Raw genomic sequence first — 21,112 nt, 5'->3', positions numbered from 1 at the left:
ATTTGAAAGCTCGGCTTTGTGAACGTGGATTAAATTTAAGCGATTTCTCTCTGCTTTCTCTCGGAGCTTGAGCTCTAGGTTTCAACCCCCGTGTTTGACGGTCTCCGTTTTCATTCAAGTTATATAAATAACGGTGACCGTGCTGGTTGCGGTTTTCTTTACGATTCCTGATATCCGTCAGAATTTCTTCTAGCCTAAGTTGTTGAGAGAGCCTTATTTATGTACTTTAAATGCAATCACCTACTCCTCTGGTTCGAATTCTCTAACAAATAATCATTTCTTGCCGTTTTGTTAGACATTTCAGTTATCCATTCTTTTATGTTTTCTATGAATGATAATGCGTTCACCCCCGTCCACCTCCGCGGCGATTTTTGTCTCCTCCCCCGCTGTGAGTACGTGCCATAGCTTGAAGATTCATCATCGTCATTTTCCGTAAAGAAAAAAGAGCGCGCGCACTGACCGCACGTGAACTTGTGTTCCACTCGGAGCCCACCAGAAACGTGGCACACTACGTTTATGCTTGCTCCCTGTACTTGCCTTGGAACGTCGCTGGCTGAGCCGGGTAAGTGTTATTGCTCACGTTTCGCTTCTTCAACGTTAGTTCTAAAGCTGGCGCCTGGACGCTCTATTCTGCAGCGACGGTGTTAGCGTCCGATAGCGATGTTTGCTGGTTTCGTGTCTATGGTAAATACGACGAGGTAAAGGGTATCCTAAGTCTCAAGGGAACCCGTGTCATCTAATCATCTCGGTTAATCATGTCCTGTTCGCTCCAATTATTAGAGGTACGTTAGCTTCCTGTGAATAACGTGAGTAACGTGAGCACTTACATCCACTTTTACAGCGAAAGCTGTAGATGGCTAACCTTCTGTAGTTTTTTCGGCGTCCGGCAACAGCATTTTTTCATACGTTGGCCGATCCCGAAGAGAGTGCAATATCGGGCAGACCCACGCCGGAGGTGAAGCAGGCGTTAAGCCCTCCCCATACGTGGACCGATCCCGAAGGTAGTGCAATGCCGGGCCGACCCGCGGCGGAAGTAAAGCAGGCGTTAAGCGCTCCCCATATGTGGGCCCATCCCGAAGAATGTGCAATACCGGGCCGACCCGCGGAAGAGCTGCAGTTCGCCATTAATGAGCCCACGTACACAGCTTCGCTGGTCATCCTTCTTCACAGAGTGCGCACTTAGTTTTTTTTTTTCTATCCATTGCAGGTAAGGAGACCTTGTCGCAACTGCCCAGTGATGGCCATTTGCCAGGGCCACAGAGCGTGTCAGCAGCAGCGTCACAGCCAGCTGCACCACACGGAGATGAGTGCCCCGTCTACTTACAGCCACGTGAGTGAAGACGCAGACGGTGACTCGAAGCGTACGGACAGCAGTGCAGGCGGCTTCAACCTGATCTCCACGGTATCGGCTAGCTTTGTACCGCCCTTCTCAGACGTAGTGCCGGCTTCCGTCTCTTCCCTTGGGCTGCTACTTCCTTTCGGCCCGGGCCACTGTTTCATCGAGGAAGTTGGCTGTGCCTGCGTCATCGGCTACTGGACGGGGAACTGCAAAGCCGAGTTCGAAATGCAAGTTCCGCCTATTCTGCACAATCACGACGACGATTTTCTTCACAAGACCAAATACACTCGATCCATGCAACGGCCGGAGCCGCGAGGCAGACAGGAGAATATCCGAGATCATAACCGGAGCGCCACGAGTACGCCGAATGGCCGCATCGGCTACGGTGTGAGACACGACAGCGCACTGCATCACACGAGGAACATCGAGCACTACGGCAACGCACAGCTGGACCCCGCGATCGCAGGGCACGATCCATGGGAACAACTTGAGCATGCTAAGAACAGGCCCGTGGACACATCATTAGCAATGCAGTCCCTTGCCCAAGTCCCCGATGACGATAGTCATATTGGTGCAGCGCTCGGTGTGAATCGCGGACTCCAAGATGAGAACCACCGCTGTGGGAGCCCCTGGCGACCGCAACTGAATTCGCCATCTGTGTAGTCACGTGCCGCAAGAGGGTGGAAATGTGCACATGGCAACAGGAACTCTGTCAGCCAAGCCATCAGGCATAGAGGCACGTACACGGCTTTCAACCGTGGGCTCGTGTACTATATAGCTGAAACGCTTGTTCCTCAGTATTATGTTTGTAATATCGATAGAAAGTACTGTATTGAAGAATAAATTTTATCTTCCTCGTGTCAATGCGGCGCTGTAAATGATAGCACGTTTGCTGTTGCCCCCTGTTACCAGGAGGTGAGCACGAATGGGATATTGTAGTCAAATGGCCTTCGTTTAACGTGCGATGCTGATGGCAGCAAGATGTACAGCTCTCCAATTACACCATACTTCATTTCTGCATTCGTTCCCCTAACATCTTATTTCGTTTAAGATACTGATGCATCAGGACGTTCCGCTTGCAAGCTGCCGTCTCACTCCTGGTGTAGTGGGATATCTAAAGAGACTATTGCGGTCGTAGAAGTTCCAGACCATTCAAACTCGTCTGTAAGATGTAAGTTCGTTGGTTAGCTCGTTCGTTAGTTGGCAGGTTCTCGCCCTAACTCGACTCAACTCCGTTATAGGCTGCACATAGTGCTCTGTAATCGCAGAGTTCGACGGAAGCCCGTCTGGTCGGGATGACACATGACAAAGAATGACGTACACCGACCAAGTAAAATTTATTAAAAGACAAGACGTTTCGGCTTCCATATGCAAGCCCTGTTCACAATGGAGCGAAAAAGGTGAAAGTGCCTGTTTATGTTTTAGCATGTGGCGCAAGCACCACGCCTAAGACGTGGGGGAAGGGGGGGGGGGGGGTTCCTTCGTTTCGATTGAGCGCGTGTGCTGTTGATTGTATTGAGACTCCAAGTACAGACTTCTTTCCTGGCCGATTAGACTAGACTTCATCCAATCAATATTGTGCATAGCCGTTGCTGCGTGCTCTGCCCAAGCATTTGAAGCCACTCTTTTCTTATCCGCGTCGTTTTGATGTTGGTGCAGCCGCTGTTTGAAGTTGCTCGTTTCCCCTATGTAGACGCGATCGCAATCCACACAGGGGATCTTGTAAATAACGCCAGGAAAGACTCCCTTCGGTAGCTTGTCCTTCCCACTAACGAGTGCGTGCCTCAGTTTGCGCACATGTAGGAACGTGAGCCAACTCAACGTCATATTTACGCAGAACGCGTGATAAGGCCGCGCTTATCCCGGCCACGTAAGGAATGGAAGCGCGCTTCTTCGCAGGGGCACTACCAGCTGGGAAAGTGTTCGTCCGCACTTTGCGGCGAGAGTACGCGCATATTCTTGACTCTAAGGATTTCAATTTTCGCGCGGAAAAAACATTTTCTGAGAAATGCCAATCACAACCGAACGCTAGCATGCCTCTTGCCGTCACGTCGAGGGGCATACGACTTAATTACGGTATAATGGGCTTCAGTGACAGAATTGACTTCGAGTGACGATACAAAAGTGGTATCTATTCCACCAACACGTCCTGCACCAACTAGGGTCGAAATGTCCATGGACGCGACAGTGTCACATTTGTTGCTGACATCAGCCGTGGCTTTTATTTATGTTCAGGAGAGACTTTCCCCTTCCACACAAGAAGTTAAATAGAGCGCAGGCATTGACTCTCAGATTATTGCAAACAGGCTCGTATCCCAGCCCGGCTTTATTCCACAAGCTTTATCCCGACACCTATGCCACTAGTTCTTGCAGGCACTGCAATGACATCGATAGCTATAGACCATATGGTCTGGCATTGCCCCTCGTTACGAGGCACAGAACAAATCAATCAGGACAAGTGGCTCTCCGCTATCAAGAGCCTCGATGCCGGGGGGCAACTATGGGCTGTTCAGAGGGCCCACGATGCGGCGGTCGGGCATGGCCTGACTGTGCCAACGTGGGAGCGGCCCGCAGCGCGCTGAGTCGCGTACCTCAAGACCTTCATTAAAGTTTTGCATCCATCCATCCACCCATGTGTATGTGACAGCAGTGGGCGTTACGACCATGGCTGAAGTTATACGTTAAAGCTAACATGACACATTGGTGTTTCTGTATTTCCTGCGAACTATGTTGGTGACAAAGGTTCAGGACTAGCCTCTGCCACAACAACGCACAGCATCTGATATTTATGCCTCCACATTCTGAATCATGGTTAAACCGCGATAGTTTAACCTATGGGATTTTATCTGAGGTTATTGGGTTATTGGGCATAAACTCGCCCAATTGCAAACTAGACCACCACATTATAGCACAAGAAACTTCGAAGACTGGGCAGCACCGACACCACGATCAAACTATGGGAAACAGTGTCTGAGGTATACATTACCCACACTCCTAAACTATTACAATTCGGTTGGTTTCAATCTCTTCTCTTCGTCTCTCAATGAGCTCCGGCTGATGTATGTGATTGATTTGTAATACTTCTATGACCATTATATGTGTATTTTTCCTTGATGATCTTCGTGCCTTATTGAGTAATGTATATGACGTGCAATATTATGTATGTACGGTATACGTGTGTATATTTGAATGAAAGAATGTGATGCTGCCTCTGCCCAAATGAGGGATGGGGGACTTGTCAAGCTGTTCAATGGACGGCTTTTTTTCCTCCACCCCCCCCCCCCCATCTGTATCTTACAAGATCTGTACCTTACAAGATGGAAAATAAACTTTCATTTCATTATGTAATGCAAATTCACGAAATCAAAGCTCATATACAACTGTCCATTCGGCCATCAAAACGTTTCCGCTGTGTAATTAAGAAAAAGCACGAAAGCTCCTATTATTCTGTCTCTCAGAGCCTCGGATCTGGACTTCGGCCACAACTGTGTTCGCCTTGCTATGCGCGATAATTTCTGCTCTGCGGGAAGAGACTGCTGAGTAAATAAGTTTTTATGTTTTCATTCTTAAATGCTCACGTGGCTTCCGTGTTCAACTGTATTGATCTCTAAGTAAATTTTGTTTGTTTGTTTGTTTGTTTTCCTTCCCATTTCCCCCCCCCCCTACTAATTCGCTTAGGTTTCCTATGGAAGAATTATTGCTCAACAGCGTGTGCTTCTCAATCCTTTTCTACGAGTATTATTTATTTTTCAATTAAACTTTCATGTTCTTGTTGTGTTGAGTTTCTTTATCTCTCGCTCTCTTTCTTCGTACCGCCAGCTTCTTGTCCAATCCCTCGCTCTGCGCATATCAAAATTTTTGGGGTCATCATCAGCTACATGTTGATGTTGGCTCTCTTTCAACATGGCGCATACCCTCAAGGGGGATTGGCCCCGCTGACGATAAATAAAATGGATCGCTATAAAGAACAGGATTTTTGAAAAAGCAAGAAAATTCAATTTATTGGAAAGATATAGTGAACCTTTTCAAAAATTTAATTGAACAAACTTGGGACAAGAGAACAGCACAGAGATAAACCCCGAGCAAAATAAATGGCTTAACGCTTCTATAGACTTACATACTGCATTGCAAATCGCCCTATACATGCGGCAAAGCTTCTCAGCTCCAAATAATAAATTTGGAATGGCCATTGAGAACGCAAAATGACGGAGAGGGAGCTCAAGGAAAATTTTGCGCTGGGAAGTGAAATGCCGGCAAGAAAGGAGGAGACCCGTCGTGGTGGCGCAGTGACCATGGTGTTGCGCAACTAGGATTGGGGGCGCGGGGTCGAATCCCGGCCACAACGGCCGCATTTCGACCGGGGTCAAATGCAGAAACGCCCGAGCACCATGCATTGGATGCACGTTAAAGAACTCCAGATGCCCAATGTTAACCTGGAGCCCCCCACTACAGCGTGCCTCATAATCAAATCGTGGTTTTGGCACGTAAAACCCCGGAATTTAATTTAATACAGAAGAAAAATGGTCAGTGGTTTCGTCCTCATTACAATAGAAGCAAAAATTATAAGTCATGAGTCAAGACCCATAACGATAAAAAACTTAGGGGTGAGTACGGCAGAGTGGTTTCGCTTTCAACTACTCACAATATGAGTGCATATAAGTAATAGAAGTGTATAAGGAGCGTTTTCGGCAAAGAAGAAAATATAAACGCTAGCACATACCACTCGTGAATTAGTGTTCTACCCAGAGCGTGTCAGAATCGCGTGACTGCCCCGTTTCTTCCAGCTCAGTCCTCACCTTGGAATTCCGCGAAGCCGAGTAATTTATACTTTGCCGCTCACCTTACGGGTTTTCACTTTTCGTTCAATCCTGGCACTGTGCCGCTCTCCGGCATGCGGCCGTGCTAACGCCCAATAGTGATGTTAACGCGATAGCGTTAAGGAGCTCGTGTCGCAGAAAAGCCGGTGTCGTCGGCGTCGGGTGTCGGCGTCGGCGGCGTTGACCGTGAGCGATAAATCACGGCAGGCGCTTCATAAATAAAAAGCAACTTCCAAAATTGGCCCGGTGGGAATCGAACCCAGGTCTCCGGAGTGTGAGACGGAGACGCTACCACTCAGCCACGAGTTCGATGCTTCCAAGCGGTGCAAACGCGCCTCTAGTGAATGCGGTGTTGCCTTCGAAACGAGCCGTGGAAAGTTATACTGCGGTGTATATCGGTAATTATGAACATGTAACGTACAGAAGTCACAATTACACGAGTTGCGAAGTGCGTTTCCGCTGCATTTCTTCTGCGCTTTCCGCACACGCAGAGCCATCTTGCGGCAAACACAGAAGACCCCCTCCTCTCAATGTACGGCGCTGCCCCGACAGGAGGCGCGCCGCGCGCGCATTGGGACCGCTGCCAGGCGCGTCGCAGGACTCCCTCTCCCCTGACGACGCTTCGCCGTGCATCCGGTTTAGATTACTATCTATCTCTCTGCCCGTGCCGATCACGACGTTTGGCTGGCGTAGATCGTTTCCCCTCCGAGACACCGAGTTCTTTGGTTCGTTTCGTTCGCTCAGGCGCACGTTTCGTTGACGCGCCGAACGCTGCGTTGCTCGACGCTCACCGCGTGATAGGTGGGCGCTAAGTCCGATGCGGGGCGCATCGTAAGTGATTGCTGTGCCGTAGCGCATTGTCTTATACCCCTTGGCGGGTCGACGGGAACGCTGTCGCGTCCCACTCTTGAAGGCGAAGCTTAAGCGTCCTCCAATTTTTTTTACTTGTATTGTGCCTACGCTACCAACGAAGAGGTATACTTAACTAAAGGCGTTCTATAGCCCCGTTTACATGAACGCGACAGTGGCGCATCGCATTTCCAAGCGCATTTGGGAAAGGTGATGCGACGCCGTTTACATGTAGCGCCTTAACTCTCGCTAGAGTTACTGTCTTATACCAAACTGTCTTATACCCTTCCAACTCCACCACGTCATTTCCCATCCAATTCTCAGGACTACCCTTCAGTTTCCCTTAAGTTGATTTACTGCTACGGCACTCGAAACATAATATTTCGCATCTAATTTCTTCTCTTCGTTGCAGATAAGAACTGGTTGCAGCCTCCCGGCGACGACAATTTGCCGGAGCCACAAAGAGCAGCAAAAGCGTCACAGCCAGACACATCGCACGCAGACGAGTGCCCCGTCAGCATACTGCAACGGCAGTGACGATACAGGCCACACGAAACGTACCGGTATCAGCAACGACGGCTTCGATGTGATTCCCGTGCCTGGTACAGCGCCGCCTGTCTCGGACGTGACGCCAGATTCCGTTCTTTTCCCTGGGCTACCACGTCCATTCGGGCCAAGCCGCTGCTGCGTCATCGGCGGAACTGTCTGCGCGTGCGCCACCTCCTACTCGACCGAGAAGGACGCCAGCGCCGAGCTCGAGCGGCGAGCTCCATGTTTTCTCTGCTATTCCGACGTCGATGTTTTCCAAACCACCCAACACACGCGATTTCCGCAACAGCCGGAGCCGAGAAGTACCAACGACAATGTCCGAAATAAAAACTGGACCACCACGGGTAAGACGGACGCCGGTAGCAACGATGGCGATTTTGACGGCTCACTACGGAACGCCGGGAACACCAAGTGCTACGGCAACGAACAACTGGACCCGGTGACCATGGGGCGCGATCCGTGGGAAGAACTCGAGCACGCGCACTACAGGCCGATGGTCACAACATGCGTTATTCTGTTCGTGCCGAGGGTCCCCCTAGGGCTCTTGGCGTAACACTTGATGCGAATTGTGGTCGTCAAGAAGAGAAACAAAGCTTTCGGAGCCCCTGGCGAGTGCAATTGATTTCGCCAGTGGTGTGGCCACGTGCTGCAAGAGGATGCGGACCGTTCACGTAGCTATACTGGACGTCGCTCAGCCAAGGCGTTCGGGCACAGAGTTACTCGCACGGGTTACTCCCAATTATAGGCTAATGTATAATGTTCATAATAATTATTACCTATATTATTGTGTATGTAATACCAACACAAGGTATTGCGCTGAAGAATAAATGTTGTCTTTCCCATGCCAGTGCGGTGTTGCAAATGATAGCGTGTTCGTTACAATTCCAACTTGACCGATGTCATGTTGGCGGACGCGAATTAAATTGACATTATGCGTTTTTACGTGCCAAAACCGCGATCTGATTATGAGACACGCCGTAGTGGGGGACTCTAAAAATTTGGACCACCTGGGGTCCTTTAACATGCACCTAAGTCTAACTACACGGGTGTTTTCTCATCTCGTCCCCATCTAAATGCTGCCTTCGTGGCCGGGATTCCATCCCGCTACCTCGTGCATAGCAGCCCAACACCATAGCCACTATGCATCGGCGGCGGTTAAATTGATGAATCAGGTGGGCTTTGTCAAATGCGCAATATTTCTGGCAGTAAAGTACACAGCGCTCCAATTATGTCATATTTGAGTTTTGTATTCTCTTCTTATGGACTTCTTGATATTTGCATAAATTATCGGTGCACCGACTTTAAATATCGTGGATATTCCACTTGCAAGCTCTGAAATTGCACCTGGGGAAGTTAATCATGTTTTAACAAAACATTTCTTTTTTTCTTTTTTTTTTGCGGTAGTCTGTACGTGTAGTACAAAGGGCACAATATGGCACGAGATATGCGCAATTTTTGTCCGTTTAATGCTGACGCGTATTTTCGAACTTCGAACTCGCTTTTCAGATATACGAAAGTTCGCTAGTTCTAGCCGTACCTCAGCTCAACTTTGTTATAGACTGCATATTTGGCTCTGCGTCACTGCATGTGTCATCGCGGAAATTTCAATAAAAGTTCCCGGCGTACAACATGGACGTGGTGCGGCGAAGCTCCACTCCATTATTGTTCCTAATCCTTCAGCCAGAATAGGTCATTTCATAGAATTTCCTGCTAAAATTACGTGAACGAGCTCTGGCGCCGCGATTACTCAGCTAAAATGGAATAATCAATAGAACGTGCATTTGTCCAATCATCGTGCTAGTGGTTCAAGACACTCTTGTGGCTTTGTATAGCATGCTATATCTGCCTTTAGCGATCTAGATGTTGAAGCAATATTCTTTACGTACTTCGAAGTGCAGAAGGCAATAAGACTTCTCGAACATGCATTATAATTATAAATTGTGGCATTTATAATAAGCCATTTCGCTGGAAATTGTCAGTACACAAACTCGCAACACCGTTTCAACTCGTAAGGATGAAGTTTAAGCAAGTTCGTGTACTAAAGGTTCAAATTCCTACGCTGATTGGACCGTCATGCTTGCAACTTCTGTAGCCATCTATGGCCAAAGTTCCCTTAGTAATTTTTGTATGGAGTTTATGCGTTTCTACACAGCCCCGATTGGCTATAGTATATAAAGCCACAAACAAAACTTAGGGGTCCTTTACCACCTCCTTTGATCACATGCTTGTGATTCATGTAAAACTATGTGAGTTTACACAGCTGGGAATCAGACTTAGTTCACCTGTTCACCTATGTTCTGACATCACCTAAAACTATCGCTGTAACGCAAGCAATGAAGTACGTCATCAAGCGGCGCCGATCAGTTAACTGTAAGCAGCGACAGGTCGAGAAAATAATAAGTCGGCGTCGTAATTCACTCTGAGCAAATTTAGGCAAACATTTCATCGTCGGTACTCGACACTAGCTTTCTGCATGAGCTCAAATACGGTGGCGATGATGATGAGGCCTGGCAAGGTTCATTGTAAGGTGGGGCAGTAAAGGTAATGCTTAAGCTGAGGAGTACTTAAGAAAGAACGTAGTATTAACACTTACAAACAAACGACCCCGCAATGACAGAAATAGCCAGAACAGCGCGCAGCGCGTAGTTAGGCTGGCTGCCTTTTGCTCAGTCACAGTACACAGCATTTCCATCATTGGTCATTGTCAAACGCAACAGAACCCGTGAATATTGTAAATGTTGGCTTCATAGTGGAACGCCAGCATCTTAATTCCTTCATGCTGACCAGTAATTAAGGCCAAGCAGGTTCTGTAGGCCCAGGGATGTATAGGCCCCATAATCTAATACCCTGCCCTTGCAATATCATTTTTTACAGCGATAATTGCTGAACTTCTATTTAAGGAAATGTGGTACCAATGCAAGAAACGTCAGGAGGCTACCGAAAAACAAATCCAGTGCCGTTCCATAAGTTTTAGGGACTTTACCGTTGCATGAATGGTCGCGACATCTAGCGATTGTTAGAAAGACCACGCGTGCTGCAACTGTGGCCTCCAAGATTAACTGCTGTGCGCCACTGTGCCGCGGAGAATTTTCGGAGTCCATGCTACGGCCGTGGCTTCAGGAACGGACAAAGTGATAACAAGATGGTGCTGGGAAATATTCATCCGCATTTTGCGACAGAAGTATGTATACTAATTTTAACTCCCCGGGTTTCGGATTTACAGGTGAGATAATTATTGTTTCTGATATATTCAAACTACAACCGTACTGTTACTTGCCTCATAGCGTCAGTAGGCGTGAGCACGACATAATTATGGTAAAATCGACTTGAAAAAATGGCACGATTGATTTCGATTACATGATCCATAGCTGGTATATAATCTACCAACTAACCGAAAGGTGGGGACGGAAAGTTAATTCGACAGGTACGACAATGTCACATTTGTCGCTGACATCAGCTCTGGCGTTCATCGCTCATTCTGTGATTATGTGATAGCAGTGGGCGTTAGGAGCTCGATCGTCGTTAGAGTTGAATGTAGCAGAGAATATTGGTGTTTTCGTCTTTCCAATTAGCTATCTCTACTCGGCGACAAGTATTCAGGCCGACCACATGCACCTCTTAAAGGACGCACTGGCCCTGCTGTTTCTGCCTCTTAGCCCTGAAAGAGTTCCTTATATACAGCGATATTTTAGCTGCAGGAATACATCTCGTATAACTATGCTACTCCTTTATTGCGATAGCAACTATATGGACACTACAGGCGCATTTCCGCCGTCGGTGTCGCCGTGAAGTTCCGTATAAAGTTGAAAGGAGATAAAATCGTCACCGCGCGCCGTATGCGAGCGAGGGTGACCCGGCAATGGCGGCTCAATCTCGCGCATGCAACGGGGGAAAGCGAGGAGGAAGCGCGCCGCCTTCCGTCGCGCGCAAGGCTTCGGGGGGGGGGGGGGGGGCAGCCCTCTACTATAGGCGGCCGGGCCACCTGGGACGCCGTCTTGAAAGCCATCTGCGACGGGCAGAGTCGGCGCTGCGCTGTGTTTTCAGTTCACGTTGACGCGAGCGGCGCACGAAGGTCAATTCGCTCGCTGCTATTCCCGCATTTCCTCACTGCAGAGTTTTCACAGCAAGCTTCCGCAGTAATCGAGTGAGCTGTGTTCATGTTTGCTTGTGCATGCGTGACACTATGATTGTTAACTTAGTTATATGCCTATGTTTACAAGTTTATACAGCCCATAAAACTACTATCCTTACTTCGTATAGTTGTCCACTAATTTGCTATCGCAATCGATGCTTCGCCTTTTGGGCGGAACTGCGACTTCTTATGCAAAAACTTTAAAACAAAGAACTTATGTATTTTCAACGTACGGGCAGAAAACATTTCCGCTCCTTAGAGAAAGATTACAAGGCTTCTGTTATTCATCTCAGTGGCTCGGCTCTGTATTTTGACCACAGGTGCACATGGTATTTGTCTTGCCATGTGCGATATTTTCTGCCCTATACGTAAAACATTGCTGAGTAAATCAGTTGCTTTTATTTTTGTATTTGGACCTACTAAGGTGAATTAAGAGTGGCATTCCACCTATTCAGAACTAACCTTGGGTTATTTATTTTCTTGCTCCCCCCCCCCCCTTATAAGTTCGATCTGTTATCCAATATGGAAGACTGACTGCCCAACTGTAGCGTGCTTATATCGCTCTTCTACAAATATTATTTATTCTTCAAATAAACTTCCGAGTTCTATTTTTTTTTCTTTTTTTTTCTCGTGCCACCCTATTCTCGACAATCTCTTGTTCTCGAAATCTCTTGTTCCGAGTAGGGGCTAATGTTCGAGGTCAGCGTCGGCGGCCGGTCCCTTGGAACGGTCTTGTTTTTAGTTACCCATAAAATTGCCCCACTGATTGCACTACCCACAATGTTTGGCACATCACGACACTCGAACCGCATTAGCGATCATGAGGGCCAGGCGCCATGTTCTCTTGGCTCATTCAGACCGTGCTTCACGTTATGTAAAAATCGTTTAATGTCAAAGCCTTTTAGTTGTACGCTTAAATATAACACTGTGTAGGAAGAGGGATGAAAGCAATGGGCAATGTATTCTCCAGTTCCTTACATTAACAGATATATAGATGCACCCGTCCTTGACGGCATTCCTGGAAAAACATGATAAACGACCAGAAGCAGCATCACCTGTCACTGCGCTACTACCTACAGCTGCACCTGTCAGACGCAGTAACAAACACTCCCATCGCGGTTTGCTAAAGGTCAAAGTATTTTAATTTTACTAACCTAAAGAGCACTGTGTCTCAACGGCAACAAGCTGAAGTTCAAGCGTATTGAGATAAGTCCTGCCCACAATCAAATCTAATTCAGTAACAATTCATTCATTCATTCATTCATTCATTCATTCATTCATTCATTCATTCATTCATTCATTCATTTTGATTTCTCTAAAGACTCCCGAGTGGGTATTCCATGAAGGGTGAGTTTGATTGTTCTCTCAAGTGGTACTTCACATTCCGGATTGTAGTCGTGTCCTAAATGCCAAGAAAGCCTTGAGAGAACAAGCAGCCCTTTGCGAGAGTGCGAAGCAAAAATACGCCCGAGCCTGCAAATTCGCGCCTGTAGCATGCGGCTTTAGGCTCGTAAACGAAACGGTTTATTAGGATTAATTTGGTTTCTAAGCAGTACATATACAGTGGAATCTTCACAAACATGTTGAGCGCTTTGCATCGATACTACAAAGTTTATTACACGAGTTTTACGAACAAATGATCCTTTTCGAGGGCATCTTCAGCAGCATTAGCGGCGGAACCCCGCTGCAGTCGCCCTGTAAGCAGCCCTCCGCAATGATCTCCTTCATGTCTTGAAAGAAAAAAAGAACAGTAAAAATATCTATATAAAGAACGATAGAAAAAGCGCCATCTTGGTGGTACGACCTGCTCTGCACAAAATATGCGTATATAAGAGCCAAATGAACTAAATAAGTGCCGGGATTCTACGTGTCGAAACTACCGTCTGATAATGATGCACGACGTATAGGGGGACTGCGGATTAATTCTGACGTCCTCGGGATTTTTAAGTATGCGCAAAATGCACTGTATGCGAATGTTTTTTTCTATTTCGCTGCACTCGTAATGCGTGTGCCACGGCCAGGGTCGCACCCACGACTTCCATGCTCAGCAGCCCACGGAGCTGTAGCCACTTTTATATAAATAGATGTAGTAACTATTAGTAGTAGTTGTATTAAATAGTAGTTGTAGTTGTTTTAATGTAAGAGTTGTAGTTATAAAATTACCGATATATAAGTACGGCATAAGGACGAGTACGATATAAGAGTACTGATGGAATATCAATAAAATATAGAAACTGGTCGTCAGTGAAGATTTTTTTTAACATTCAGCATAAAGCGACTCCACGCTTGTCGTTCAGGATTGGCTGGCCGTAAAGAACACTGTGTAAGGTTATCTTTCAGGTCTCGAGGTATAGCTAGACAAATTGAGCGTACACTTAAGGCAGGTTCAACGCTTGTATAAACGGCATCGCTGCCATCATCACATGCGCCTGTTCATATACGAGCTACAGGATATAGTTGCAATCATGAAGTAGCGAGCAGACTGTCGGGTTCCGCTGAAAGGACACACTGTGGACAAGAACTGTAGCGGTATGACAATATTCAAAGTTTCGAATACGAATCGAGTATACTGTTTGCCATTCGGTTCGCATTCCATTCGAATACGAATTGAATACATTAATTATTTATCTAATAAAAGTTGTCCAACAGTCAATTCTGTATGAATCTAAGCTGATGCGATCGCATATAGGGTGGATAGCAGATGCTCGACAATTTAGTGCGATTCAACATGAGCGGGACGCTCATGTTTTGGGTATATCCTGAAAATCTGTTGTCTCAATTTAAGCAAAGCGGTTTCCTATCAACGCAGTGTCGCCAAGTTTGCATATTATTCCAACAATACGTGGTGTTGTATACTATTAAGTATATATATCCTCCCGCGAACTCAGTACTCTGCGTACACCTGGTGACGTGCCACTTCCTTGTTCATAATTGCCACTGTCATGGTGCAGTATATAACTCGGAGCAAACAGCTGTTTGTCATTTACAAGTTCCTCAGTTGGCCAAGCAACCTGCTATGAATGCATGAATCAAATAATGTACCTAGCCTTTTTTTGTAGCCATCGCTTATACACCACATCAGCCAGCACTTGTGCTTGACGTCAACCACGTGAAAAAGAAGTCCACTATCCAAAGTGTCGGTAGCGGATGCCCGCCATCTACATTGGACGTGCCCTGGGACAAAAACAGTTCGCAAAATTGTGCTTAGAAGCGCTTAGTTAAGGAATGACCAGCCTGAAGACTGAAAGATAGACCAAGGGCGACACGTTCTCTAAGACGATTTTGTTGTGTCGGGGTGAAACTGACCTTCGTGCTTAAATACAATTTCATTCTGAAGTTGTGCCACGTGGCCAACCAGGCGAAAAGAAAGAAAAAGAAACGATCTTCACAAAAAGCTTTATTTCACTTTTTTGAAACATGGGGCAGTATTCGGTTATCGGCTTGATATTCGAAGGTCATTTTTTCTCGAGTGAAATAAAACAAAATTCAGGGGTTTTGCGCGCCTAAACCACGATCTGATGATGAAGCACGCAATAGTGGGAGACTCTGGATCAATCTTGACAACCTGCGTTTGTTTAATGTGCACCCAATGCGTACACGGACATTTTTACATTTCGCCGTCATCGAAATCCGGGAGCAGTGGCCGGGATTTGATACCGCGACTCCGTGTTTAGCAGCGCTACGCCACTAAGCAACCGCTCCGGGTTTTCTTTCTCGGATATCCATATTGAATGCGGAAAGTTTTGTTAAGTAATAATCACTGTTCCTACAAGCACGTGTGAAAGGCCTGATATACCCATTAATAACCACTTGCTTATAGGACTACCTAAGTGCTTATACGTGAACATCGGTTCAACACAGCCTTATAAAAATAACAAAAATTTCGACTTCGACAACACTATTTTAAGTGCATGCTTGTTGTCTTTTGAATCAAAATAAGCCTACGAATTTTCTTTTTTAAGTTTCAGTGTTGATATGTACTTTATTCTTCATTTTGTCGCATGTTCTTTAGCAAAAAATAAAGAAAAGTTAATGAGTGCATGCACAATGTCACGTGAGAAAATAAGAGCCCGCGCACTATCCATCCGATTCTGTAAATATCAATGCGGTAACCCACCTCTCCCGCCTCTTCCCCCCGATTGCTGGTACATCCCTCGCTTTGGGTACGTGCCATATCGTGAATGCTCATCATCATCACCATGCCGCACGTGAATTTCTACCTCCTCGGAGCGCGCCAGAAGCGTAGCTAGTCCCGTTTTTGACAGCTCAGCCCTTGCATTAGAACATCGCTACGCCGAGTAAGTTTCGAGTATACACTGTTAGTCATAAAGCTGGCTCCATGCCGCTTATTCTGCACGAGCACGCTAGTGTCAGATTGTGACGCTTGCTTGTTGCCCGTCTGTTTACTATACGGACAGGCACCCGGTGAAGCAACTGTTAGGCCTAAAGTGAACCCGTCTCACCTATTCATCTCGATTAATCGTGTCCTATTCACTGCAACAATCAGAGCTCCCTCGCAGTTACCCTCGAATTGATTTCACGCTATGGTATTCAAATAATTAGCTCTTACATCCTGTTTCTTTTTTTTTCTCTCCATTGCAGATAAGGTGACCTCGTTACGACTTCCGGGCGATGGCCATTTCCCACAGCCACAAAGAGCGGCAGCAGTGCGACAACCAGCCGAAACACCTGCAGATGAATGTCCCGTCTACTTACAGCCTAGAGTGTGAAGACGCGGGCGACGACTCTATTATAATGTGTACCGAGACCAGTGTCGACGGCTGCAACGGGATCACCGTGGCGTCGCCTGGCACAGTGCCGCACTTTGCAGGCGTAGCGACTCCTTCCATCTATTTCCCTGGGCTACCACGTCTATTCGGCACTGGCCGCTCTTTCGTCGAGGAACGCATCTACTGCACTGAGAACTACTACCAAGCCAAGCTCGAGTCACAAGCTGCCTCCATCCTCTACAAATACGACGTCGATGTCATCCAGAAGACCGAGCACGCCAGACCTCTGCAGTGCATGGAGCCGGCCGGTAGGAAAGAGGGTGACCAACAGAAAGGAGCACGACAGAAGAGCCGGAAGCAGGCGTCACCAATGACGACTACGACGATGTCCTGCTACATGCAAGGAAGGCCGAGTGCTACGGAAACGCACAGCTGGATCCAGCGACCGCTAGGCACGATCTGTGGAAAGGACTCGAGCATGTTCACTACGGATACGTAATCCTGTCCATGGTCGAGTCCTCACCTGGGCGTTGTGATCTTGCCTTAGCCCTCGGTGCACCTCGAAAAAGAAAACTAGCGCTGTGGAGCTTCCTGGTGACCGCAACTAGTTGCGCCAGCTGTGTGGCGGCGTCCTGCAAGGCGATGAGAATGTGCACATGGCAACAGGAACTCTCTCCACCGAGACGTTTGGTTGCAGAGTCACCGCCAAGGCTTCCAACCATGGGCTCGTATACGATGCTCGAAATATTTTTTTCTTAGTTTTATCTTTCTAATATAACTATAGCGTATATTATAAAAGAATAAACATTGCCTTTTCCATGCGAATGCGGCGTTTTATACATGATATTGTATTCGTTACGACGCCCAAATTACCTAAGTCATGTTGATTAACGCGAATGAGATATATGCATCCCGTGCCGCTTTGTAAACGTGCGATATTGCCGGCACAAATATACAAAGCGCTTCAGTTGCATCATCTTTCAGTTCTTTGTTTTGTTCCACTGACATCTTGACGCATGCATGAAATAGCTGTGCACCAGATTTTTTAAAGATATTGGACATTCTCCTTGCAAGCTGCTGGGTTCCAAGTGGATTCTGTTAAAACCCTTTTTTCATAATAGTCTGTACGTCTAGGCGACATTCACATTAAGACATGATATATGTGTAAGTTATATAAGATGTGTGTGTGTGTGTGCGTGTGTGCGTGTGTGCGTGTGTGCGTGTGTGTGTGTGTGCGTGTGTGTGCGTGTGTGTGCCTGTGTGTGCGTGTGTGTGCGTGTGTGTGCGTGTGTGTGTGTGTGTGTTAATGAAAAAAGAAGACGCGCATGCAACATTTTATCTTATAATAATCTTACGCTATATTAGCTGCAGGTGCCTCACAGAGCAATGAAAAGTCAGCTCTAAAAATATTTTCTCATTCGCTATATTGGTCCTATTCAATTAGACTTCCTGATTTTACTTATATCTACAAAGCAGACTTCTTAGCTGCAGTTTTAGTACTGCTCAGATTGAACCCCTATCATTCATCAGTAGCTATTATCACGGATTCATTCTATATTCATCGCTTACAACGCGTGGCGACTCAAAATTTGTGCAAGCATTATACCCCTTGGCACCGTCTCATTTGTGTTTGATTCGTTTAATTGGGGCTCCTGGGCACGAAGGTTTGTCTTTGAGTGAGTGTGCAGACTCATTAGTAAAGGCTTCCCTGGGTAGCTAGCCCTTTAGTATCTGCCGTTCTCCCAACTACCTATGTCACTGCTGCTAGGCCTGGGAGATTTAAAATGATGAATGAGCTACATAAATCTAGTGCATTCAGACTATTACCACCTACTATTCTCTTAGAGCCGTTAATTGTGTCCAACATGCAAATTAGAGAGTACATTAAGAAGGCTACACTGCCGCATACCGACACTCAATTTCTATGCAGGTGGGACTGGCTTCACGGCATCTCCTTTGTGTATACTGTGCGGGGAATCAAAAACAATTGATCACTTTCTACTTGCGTGACGACAATTCTCCTTAGTAAGATAAAGAGTGCTCGAGGAGTCTTTAAACAAGCTTTATCTCAGCATGAACGTACTCGTCTTGCTTTCGCTCGGAGCTTCCGCACTGAGCCGAACTGTTGGGCTAGTTGGTCATATATGTCTATTTCATCACAACGAACAACAAATCGACAAGGACAGACAGAGTGAAGACACCACAAAGCGTTGTACTACTGGGATACATCCACCAGAATACACAGTACAGCCAGCTTGTGGTACAGCCACAATGTACAGTAAAGCCACATTGAGTATAGCCACATTGGAGAACAGCCGCCAGAATGTTTGCACCGCTATGGAAAACTTCATGCTCGATTCCAACTAGCTGCCTTTCTAAACAAGTCAGTTATAATAAATAATTAGAATACCCAGCAGAATACTTCTCCCTCTATTTTCCTTTTTTTTTTGTCCTAAGCTTTCTTTCTTTGTTAATTTTGTCCAAACTGCCCAATCCTTGGCCGATTCGCCATGGTGGGTATGTGCCATTTGTACAGAGGACCATCATCGTCATCATTTTACGTATAGAAAGAAGAGCGTGCGTACTTCATTTAGTGGCCCACGCAACAGCAATTAGATATAGAAAATATTCAATTCATAGAGATGTCAATGAATCAATAAAAACATGGACAGAATATCGGCACCTGAAATTTCCGTAGAAAATACAGTGGTGTCCATCAAGACAATCTGAAGTAGCGATCACGAGGTTACGCTGCCGTGTCCCTCCATTAAACCTGTATTTACAAAGGACTGGTCTGACGCTATCGCCTCTGTGTCCATACTGCCAAGAAATAGAATCAATAGATCACTATTTTTTGGTATGTCGGCGATACAAATTGTTACGATGATGATGATGATGATGAAAAACATTTATTCAACGGATTGAGAGTTTGCAGGCCGAACGTGGCCCTTTACATAGGTGGAGTCCTTAGTCGGGGACCCCACTGGACGAAGCTGCTACCCGCGCCCGTTGGACTAGAGCCCTTTGGGACTCCAGCGCCGAGCAATTGAGTAGGGCTGCCTCCCATGCCTCTCTAGTGGGGGAAGGGTTGGGGGGAAGGGACGGATTCATCTGACATGCCCACACCATGTGAAAGTTATCGGAGACTTCCCCACAGTGAGGGCATCGCCCATCAACTTTTGGGTCAAAATGTTTTGCTATTGCAGGACACAACAGGGTGTTTGTCTGCAGGCGCCGCAGTGTTCGTTCATCGGCCTTACTGAGGCCCTTAGCAGGGACCGGGAAAAGCCGATGACGTTCGCAATAGTCTGCCAGAATTTCCCTGAACCGCAGAAGCGGTTGTCTAATCTCTGAGCCGGAAGAGTCTGGTTGAGGTGCCCGGTGGGTAAGCGCTCGGGCGGCCGCGTCCGCAGCCTCGTTACCTCTAAGGCCCTGGTGGCCCGGAGTCCAAATAATGCGTTTGGGTGAGGGGTCCGATTCCCTCACGGCTCGCTGTAAAATGCGGTAGGCTAAAGGTGATACCTCGCCCGCCAGGTAGTGCTCACAGGCTCTGCGCGAATCTGTGATGATTACCTTCGAATTCGGGTCCGAGGCGGCAAGTGCTATAGCAACCTCCTCGGCCTGCGCGGAGTTGAAAGCGCGGTAGGAAAGTCCGTTAACTCGTTGATCCTGGTGAACTACGGCAGCCGTGTAGAATCCTGTGGGCGACGGCCCTGCCACATCAACGTAGTATACACCCTGCTTTAATCCATATTGGTGTTCGAGAGCCCGAGCGCGCGCCTTTCGTCTGCCTTCATGTGTCTGCGTGTCCATGTTGCGCGGGAGTGGAGGGACCCAGAGCTTGTGACGCCAGAGCTCCGGAAGCCTGCATGTCTCCTCTGGAATGCACTCGTGTTGTATGTGCAAGCGGTCTAGCAAGTGGCGCCCGGACACCGTCTGCGAGAGTCGCGTGTATTGGTTCACAAGGTGGGCCTCCTTTAACTCCTGGTAGGAGTTAAGCACACCTAGAGCCAACAACTTAGCGTTGCAGGTAGCCACCGGGAGGTCCAAAGCTCGCTTTGTAACCTTCCTTATGATGGCGTCGATGCGTTCATCGTGTTTCTTTGTAGTTCGAAGGTAGGGTACGGAGTATAGGATCCTGCTGGTTACGAAGGCATGGGCGAGCCGAAGCGCGTCCCTGCCCCGCAACCCGCCGCGTTTGTTGGAAACGCGGTGGATCATACGTCCGACCTGTTCGCCTATGCGTTTGAGTTTGTCGATAGTGGATTCCGGGCTGAGTCTGTGATGGATGAACAGACCCAGGATCCGGATCTCCTCGACCTCTCTAATAGGACCTCCCATCAGAAAGAGACGCAAACTCGTGTTGTCTTTGGGATTGGTTTTAATGTGAAGAAGTTCCGATTTCGCAGGAGCGCATTGGAGACCACAGCGGATAGCATAACTATCGACGATGGAGGCGGCCCGCTGGAGGCGGTCCTCCATTTCCCCAACGCTCCCTTCGGTAGTCCAAATTGTTATGTCATCCGCGTAAAGTGCGTGGTGGATGCCTTCCACCCGGGCCAATTGATGTGGAAGCTGCATCATGGCAATGTTGAAAAGGAGTGGCGACAAGACCGCTCCTTGGGGAGTGCCCCGTGTGCCCATGGTGTATGGGCCATATTCCTCGTCCTCGATCTTAAGGAGGGCCTGACGCTTC

At 47.4% G+C, this 21,112-nt stretch overlaps 3 long non-coding RNA genes across 3 annotated transcripts; all 3 read left to right on the top strand.

The window, feature by feature from the left end:
* Positions 1-443: 443 nt before the first annotated feature.
* LOC139058245 (uncharacterized) lies at positions 444-2,203 on the top strand. The gene is made up of 2 exons (XR_011513297.1): positions 444-562; positions 1,208-2,203. It is a non-coding gene; the product is annotated as an uncharacterized lncRNA (long non-coding RNA).
* Positions 2,204-6,043: 3,840 nt separating this feature from the next.
* Positions 6,044-8,401, top strand: LOC139058235 (uncharacterized). Its single transcript, XR_011513295.1, has 2 exons — positions 6,044-6,156; positions 7,418-8,401. It is a non-coding gene; the product is annotated as an uncharacterized lncRNA (long non-coding RNA).
* Positions 8,402-15,890: 7,489 nt separating this feature from the next.
* LOC139058227 (uncharacterized) lies at positions 15,891-17,260 on the top strand. Its single transcript, XR_011513293.1, has 2 exons — positions 15,891-15,984; positions 16,289-17,260. It is a non-coding gene; the product is annotated as an uncharacterized lncRNA (long non-coding RNA).
* The last annotated feature ends 3,852 nt before the right edge of the window (positions 17,261-21,112 follow it).

Source organism: Dermacentor albipictus, chromosome 1 (genome assembly GCF_038994185.2).
Source record: "Dermacentor albipictus isolate Rhodes 1998 colony chromosome 1, USDA_Dalb.pri_finalv2, whole genome shotgun sequence".
Taxonomy (NCBI): domain Eukaryota; kingdom Metazoa; phylum Arthropoda; class Arachnida; order Ixodida; family Ixodidae; genus Dermacentor; species Dermacentor albipictus.
This window is presented reverse-complemented; position numbering and strand designations above follow the sequence as displayed.